At 42.4% G+C, this 7,888-nt stretch overlaps 1 pseudogene; it reads left to right on the forward strand.

Annotated features, from left to right (window-relative positions):
* Positions 1-5,956: 5,956 nt before the first annotated feature.
* Positions 5,957-6,842, forward strand: LOC100993855 (small ribosomal subunit protein uS5-like; annotated as a pseudogene).
* Positions 6,843-7,888: the final 1,046 nt, after the last annotated feature.

Below are 7,888 nucleotides of genomic sequence, written 5' to 3' on the forward strand. Positions count from 1 at the left end.
CATTTTAACAGTTGAATGTAAAGGCTTTTATAAGAAACTGATGAGGCCTTGGCATCTCATTTGCATAAGGCACAAAATTCTGCTAGCTCCACCCTATCCTCCTAGTGTGCATGTAGGTCCTTAGCTTGAGTCACTCCATATTGCTTTGTTCCCCTTACCGTGCATGTGTCAGGGGACAGAATTTTCCATTGCAGGCGTGTCCAGGCAAGTCACCTGTGTAGGCTTTCTTATCTGTGTGGCTGTGGGCATATCTTAGGCAAGCCCTCCTATGCAGGTTCCCTTATCTGTGCTTGCAGGCTGTTCTTCTGTTTGAAATAATTCAACTGAGGACCCACCTAACTGCCTGCCTAATCAGTTTCTTCCTTTCTACTCTTTCATTTTCCACCCCCTCAGGAGTGGAGACCCTAAGTGCTGTTAGGGAGATGGGGCGATGAGCCTTCCGGCTACTTGCTGCTACAGAGTAGCTTTGTGTGGGGAACAGCAGCTATGATTCCTCCTAGGGCTGGTCTGAGAGTCCTTGGAAGAAAGGCGTGTCCATGTGTGATTTCATTTGCATTACCATTTGGAGCTTGATAGCCTTTAGGTAAGAAGAAACAATTTGGGTTATTACAGGACATCTATTAAAATGAAACAAGGTGGGGGCAAGGTAAGAACAGCTTAAAAATCCCAAGGCTGCCAACACGCCCAGATAAGTAGTGGCTATAGTTATGCTTCTAAGATTTAGGTGAATGGGGCTCGGCTTTGGTTAACTTCCTTAGTTTTATTTTCCCAAACAAAGAAATCTCTGAGTAATGGACACCTTATTTACTCCCATCACCATGCAGGATTTGCACGATAATTAACCAGAACTAAAATATTGATCCAGATTTTTACATTAACCATCCCTTTTTGTTTCTTCTGAGATGCTGGTTGGTTTACATGAATAAGCAGGCTTAGTCTAAAATGTAGGCAAGAACTTTAAAGCAACTAATGAAATTAGAATTTAATGACAAACATGTAAGAAGTTTTGAAACATAATTTTTCTCTTTCCAGTCCTCATTTTTGTTAAAAACAAATCATGATAGAAACTTTAGTTTTATACTTGGTCTGATTATTTACATAAGGTGCAATAAGAATAATTATTTTTACACAGGCTTTTTAAATTGGCTTTGATGAGACCTGTGGAATTTCAGATAGGACTTTTTAACACCAAGCCCAGCCATGGGTTTGTACCCTCAAATACCTATGAGTTAGGTGAATTCTTCTCTTCTTAAGGTCCCAAGAATATGGGGTTCCTGGGCCTGTTAGAAAGTGACATTCTTTACTCACCACAGGTTAGGAACCCTGTACAGGGACTGTATAGACAAGGTATGAAGCCAGTTTCCCCAAGGGGCTTTTATTGGCTCTGTAAGCCAAGCTTGATTTCTTAAAGGGAAGCATATCCTTCCAGTCAAAGCCTTAGTAAAACAACTAGTTTCTGCAATTGTGTCCTGTTGTAAAAGAAAATAGATTGTTATTGCACTGAGGCAAACAACTATACTGCCATAAGTTAAGAATACTCACAGTTTCCAAATTCTGGAGAAGCCAGGCAGAAAGAAGCAAGCATCCTCCAAATTTTGTTTACAGGAGTATGCCTTATGTAATTACGAAAGGCTGTAAATAGCTTAAGATAAGTTTCCTTGACTCTGAAAAAAAAAACAAGGATCAGCAACATTTTGAGCAAAAACTTTAAAAAGCCCGTTTTTTTAACTATTGTTTTGCTTGATATTCATGAACATTTCAGCTCTTCATGGGTCCTGAGCACTTTTCCTTTATTTCAATGTCATAATCTACAAACTGATTAGAAACTTGCATTTGAGGGCACCTGTCAAAGTCCTATAGCTGATTATGAACCAATCTTTGAAGAGGATTAAAGTAAGATAACAATTATCTATGAATGATGAAATGTCCTGGGTAGTTACAGTCAAGAACACAATTGACAAAGAAATTTGGTTATTTCTGTGGTTTACAATAACTTAACATAAAAACCTTAATTATGATTGATGGTATACACTCAGACATTAGAATTTTTGAAATCCTGTACAATTTTTGAATGTATATTAATATTATTCACTAAAATATAACCTGAAGAAGATTAAACATCATTTTGGAAACCCCACATACCTAAACATGTTAGATAACCCTGTTTACCTCTCTTCTGGATGCTTCAGAGGCCCTCTGTAGCATCCAAAAGCTAGGGGTCAGGAAAGACAATTCTGAAACTGAAATTCAAAATTGACAAAATTCCCAAAACTGATTTTGAGAAGCCTCTTAAATAGGTTAGAGATTTAAAACACTTGATGTTATGAAATAGAATTCCAGATTACTATAAGTTATTTATTTGCCAAAATAATGACTCAAAAATTTTAAAAGGCAAAAACGTTTCACTAGCCTTTACTATTACATGAAAATCCTGTTCAAAGCCAAATTTCACCCTTGCATTAGTTTATTAATGTTAACCCCATTTTTTAAATGAAAACTTACAGACAAGTTCATCTAATCTTAATCAGTTTAACCATGAGGTGAGACTCTTATAAACTTTTTATAACCCTTTACAAACTTTGCTAAAGAGCAAATTATCTTCTTTTTTTTTTTCTGAGATGCCCGGCCCAGAGCAGATTAGCTTCTTAAAAAAACTTGGCCTGGCATGGTGGCTCAGGCCTGTAATCCCAGCACTTTAGGAGGCCAAGTCAGGTGGATCATGAGGTCAAGAGATCAAGACCATCCTGGCCAACATGGTGAAACCCTGTCTCTACTAAAAATACAAAAAAATAGCTGAGCATGGTGGCGGGCGCCTGTAGTCCTAGCTACTCAGGAGGCTGAGGCAAGAGAATCGCTTGAACCTGGGAGGCAGAGGTTCCAGTGAGCCAAGATTGTGCCACTGCACTCCAGCCTGGGCAAAAGAGCGAGACTCCATCTCAAAAAGAAAAAAGAAGCCTGGGCGCAGTGGCTCACACCTGTAATCCCAGCACTTTGGGAGGCCGAGGCAGGTGGATCACGAGGTCAGGAGATTGAGACCATCCTGGCTAACATGGTGAAACCCCGTCTCTACTAAAAACACAAAAAATTAGCCAGGCATGGTGGGGGCCGCCTATAGTCCCAGCTACTTGGGAGGCTGAGGCAGGAGAATGGCGTGAACCAGGAGGCGGATCTTGCAGTGAGCCAAGATTGCGCCACTGCACTCCAGCCTGGGCGACAAAGCGAGACTCTGTCTCAAAAAAAAAAAAAAAGAAAAAAGAAAAGAAAAAAAGAAAACCTTGTTGGGCTTTTATTTCAATGCTTAATTTACAGAAAAATTTAATAATAGCCTTTTAACTTTAGCTGATGTCCACATAGAATTTCTACAGTATCTCCACAACTTGTTTAAACCTTCAGCTTTATCTTATCTGATTCAAAACAATCCCTTAACCCTAGGCAAATATATATTTCCATGCCTTCTTGTAATCTTTTACTAAAAACACATTTTACTATTTTTACACATCTTGCATGTAAATCTATTTTCAGTAGTCTCAATTACATGTTATAATGGTAACTCTTAGCAATTTTAAATTTTAATGTGAAACCTGGTAAATTATTTTAATGATGTACTAGATAGAATCTGAACCTAGTATCTGACTTGCATAATTTAGACCATCTATTTACATTTTGAACACATTTGTATTTTGCCAATAATCCTTAAGACTGTTTTTGTTTCTCAAAGATTAAAGTTCTGTGAACCAAGAAGCATTACAGCTTTTACTATTTATTTAAAAAAAAATTTGAACTAAACACTTATTTTTCTTTAAGCCAATTAATTACAGCTCTTTTTGTAGACATCACATGCAACACACATATAACTACACCAAAAAACACAAGCAGATCTAGTAGTTATAAGATATTCATTTGCCAATTTTTAAATTGGATTATTGGCCTCCGGGTGGCCCCCTTTAAGAGCAGGGCTAGGAAAACATGCAGTTTTTAGGGCCTAATAAACAGGCATAGCTGGAGGACAGAAACAGATTTTGAGAGGGATCTATTTGCCTCTAATTCCTCGGCTCCAGGAGGAAAACAAAGGTTTCTCCCAAAATGGAATCTATGGCACCTTTTCTGTTTTTCCCAAGGAGTCCCAGGCCACCAGAAGTTATCTTGGGGCCTCTGAGGTGTGCATTAAGAGTGGTAAGAAGCTGGTTGCAGTGGCTCATGCCTGTAATACCAGCACCTTGGGAGGCCGAGGTGGGCAGATCACCTGAGGTCAGGAGTTCAAGACCAGCCTGGCCAACATGGTAAAACCTCATCTCTACTAAAAATACAAAAATCAGCTGGGTGTGGTGGTGAGTGCCTGTAATCCCAGCTACTCAGGAGGCTGAGGCAGGAGAATTGCTTGAACCAGGGAAGCGGAGGTTGCAGTGAGCTGAGATCATGCTACTGCACTGCAGCCTAGGTGACAGAGTGAGACTGTATCTCAAAAGACAAACAAACAAAAACAAACAAACAAACAAAAAAACAGTGGCAAGACAAAATGGAGAAAAAGAATTCAGGTGACTGAAAAAAACCCTTTTCCAGAAAAACAAGATCCAAGAAGAGAAAAACAAAGGCCTTTTAAATATACGTATAACTTAGATATCCACTTTTAATTAAACTGAGCACTCTTTAAGAAAATCCTTTTAAATCCCTTGTTATCCAACTTTAGCCACACCAAGTGGTTAGTATTTCTGGCTTTTGAGCTTTACCAGAAGTAACCTCACAGGTGAAAACAACAAGCCTCAATTAAGATTATGATTTAACCACAAGTGTATGAGGTGTTTTCAAAGTGGGGTAAGCAGTTCTTACAAAATATAGAACCTTTAAAGATAACTCAGGGAAATGAAGATTTAAGAAAAAAGGTAAATGTTGTTCATAGAGGAGAAGAGAATCAGGAAATGGCAAAAGTCACACAGATATTAACCCAAAAGTGCTCATTCCTCAAGTCAGGATTGAACTCAGGCCACCATTGTAAAACAGCAGAGGCCAAAACAAAGTACCACCACGTCACAAGGTCACGGTCCCAAGGATATAAAACAAGATGGAGGCCTGCAGCAAAATTTTTTACTGACCAACTTACCAGGCTGGCTGGAACAGCAGGCTTATGGAGTCCCAGGCCTGCATTCCATTTCAAGGTATCCCTCTCTCTGCCTTTTTCTTGTGTTTCCTCTCCTTTTCCTGGGCCTCCTCTTGGTCCCTATTATAAAAGACCAAGGTGGGTACCCTTAGGAGGTTTTCTTTGGTGCTATGTGATCCAGTAGCCTGTTTCTGCAGCTTCCTTCTGATACCCGGGGCCACCTGAGTAAATCTGTCTTTCAAGATTTGCTGTCCCTCAATTGAATTAGGAGATAGGTGTGTTTTACCAAGGCTTCTCTCAGCCTTTCTAAAAAGGCTGAGGGATTTTCATCTAGCTTTTGACGTATCATGGATAGCTTAGAGTAGTTGAGGGGTTTGGCTCTGGTCCTCTGTAAGCCCTCTAATATACACATCTGAAAGTGTTTTCTTTTCCACTCATCTATGGGATCACTAGTGTTCCAATTAGAGGTTTCAAGGGGCACTGCCTCTCTTCCTACTGAGAATGGGGATTTTGCCTCTTTCTCACTCTGTTTCCCCTTTTGACTGGCTTTCTTTCTTGAATGGCTAGAGGAAATATGTTATTCATCTCCAAATTTCTCTGCTACCTGTAGGGCTGTGTGTTTCTCAGCAGCAGTTAGAGTTTGATTTAAGAGTAACATAACGTCCTTCCAGGAGAGTTTAAATAGTTGGGTTAAATAGTTGGAAGATCTCTATATATGAGTTAGGGCGTGCCCAAAGCGAACTTCAGGATCTGAGGTTACACCAGGTTACATATAGGCTATGCTCAAGGGGAGTGCAGGCTTGAAGATGGGTTGTTGCCCATCTAGAAAAGAGAGAAGGAACTTCTCCAAGAAAACACCAAATGGCAGATGATGCTGGTGCAGGAGTAGGGGGCCAGAGGCCCTGGGGGCCCTAGGATGGGGAACCGTGGTGGCTTCCGCAGAGGCTTTGGTAGTGGCATCTGGCACCAGGGTTGTGGCTGTGGACAGGGCCAGGGCCAAGGCCGTGGAGTTCGTGGAGGCAAGGCCGAGTATAAGGAGTGGATGACCATCACCAAGCTGGGCCACCTGGTCAAGGACATCAAGATCAAGTCCCTGGAGGAGATCTATCTCTTCTCCCTGCCCATCAAGGAATCTGAGATCATTTGACTTTTTCAAAACCTCGTCCTCTCTCAAGGACGAGGTTTTGAAAATTATGCTGGTGCAGAAGCAGACCCATACCAGCCAGTGTACCAGGTTCAAGGCGTTTGTTGCCACTGGGGACTACAATGGCCACATCAGTCTGGGTATTAAGTGCTCCAAGGAGGTGGCTACTGCCATCTGTGGGGCTATCATCCTGGCCAAGCTCTCCATTGTCCCTGCGTGCAGAGGCTACTGGGGGAACAAAATCAGCAAGCCCCACACCATCCCTTGCAAGGTGGCAGGCTGCTGTGGCTCTGTGCTGGTGTGCCTCATTTCTGTGCCCAGGGGCACTGGCATTGTCTTGGCCCCTGTGCCCAAGAAGCTACTCATGATGACTGGTATCGATGACTGCTACACCTCAGCCAGGGGCTGCACTGCCACCCTGGGCAACTTTGCCAAGGCCACCTTTGATGCCATCTCTAAGACCTACAGCTACCTGACCCCCGACCCTGGAAGGAGACTGTATTAACCAAGTCTCCCTATCAGGAATTCACTGACCACGCCATCAAGACCCACACCAGAGTCTCCATGCAGAGGACCCAGGCTCCAGCTATGGCTACAACATAGGGTTTTTATACAAGAAAAATAAAGTGAATTGAGCCTGAAAGAAAAAAAGAAAAGAGGGGAGGAGAAGGTGTCCATTAGTCTTCCTCCTCCTTTCAGAGTGACCCAGAGTGGAGAGAAAGATAGAAAGAGTGCCCCACTTCTCCTCTTTCATCCCATCTCCTCAGGGTCCCAGCAACCATCATAGATGCCACCCATGGATGCAAGCATAACCTTCGCCCATGGATCTAGAGGAGCCAGTCGGCAAGAGTAGTCATGTTTACCTGTATGAGGCCCTAGCTCTCCACCCTGCTGGTTTCCCAGACCCACATGACCCATAAGGCTCTCAGGGTACCCCAGGGGCCCAGGAGAGATTGCACAATAGTTGAATTTGGGCAAGACCCTTTAATGGAGGGAGTGTCTTAACTCTATCCATACATTCTGTTACTACTGCCTGGGCAAAGTTATGAATTCCTAGAGAATGGGACCAATTGACTTCTAAACATAAGATCCGTTTCTCACTTAGATGCCAATGTAGCTGAATGCAGAACAGATGTCTCAAAATAATGTAAGAATTGAATGGCTCTCCTCCCTCTGATAGGGATAGCACTGAGGCTAAAATCTGTCTTGCCAGGATGGCTTCCTCCCAGCTGCTGAAAGGGGAGATTTTCTGCTTACAAATAGGGCATGGGGCCTGATCACTGAGAGAGGGACGTAAGAGGGAAAGGAATCAGGGAACTAGAGGTTCTGGAAGGACTGACAAGGCTCCCCATGGAGAAGAATCCCACCCCACTAGGTAGCACTGGAGTGCTTAAAATGTCAGGAAAAAACTCTGACTCCAAATTCTTTCCAAGCAGATGTTAGAAAGAGAAGTTTGGGGCTTAATAGGATGTCCCCACAACATGCCTACTAGCAGGAAAAAATTAACTTGTCATAGAGGAACTGCTTAAATTCACTGGGGAATGCTGAGCTCTTACATGGGGAAAAAAAAAATGGAGCAGAGGGTATTCACTCGGGGTGAAATATCCGCACATACAGTGCCAGGAACGCCTATCACTGGGGGACAAAAA

Source organism: Pan paniscus, chromosome 13, assembly GCF_029289425.2.
Source record: "Pan paniscus chromosome 13, NHGRI_mPanPan1-v2.0_pri, whole genome shotgun sequence".
NCBI lineage: Eukaryota > Metazoa > Chordata > Mammalia > Primates > Hominidae > Pan > Pan paniscus.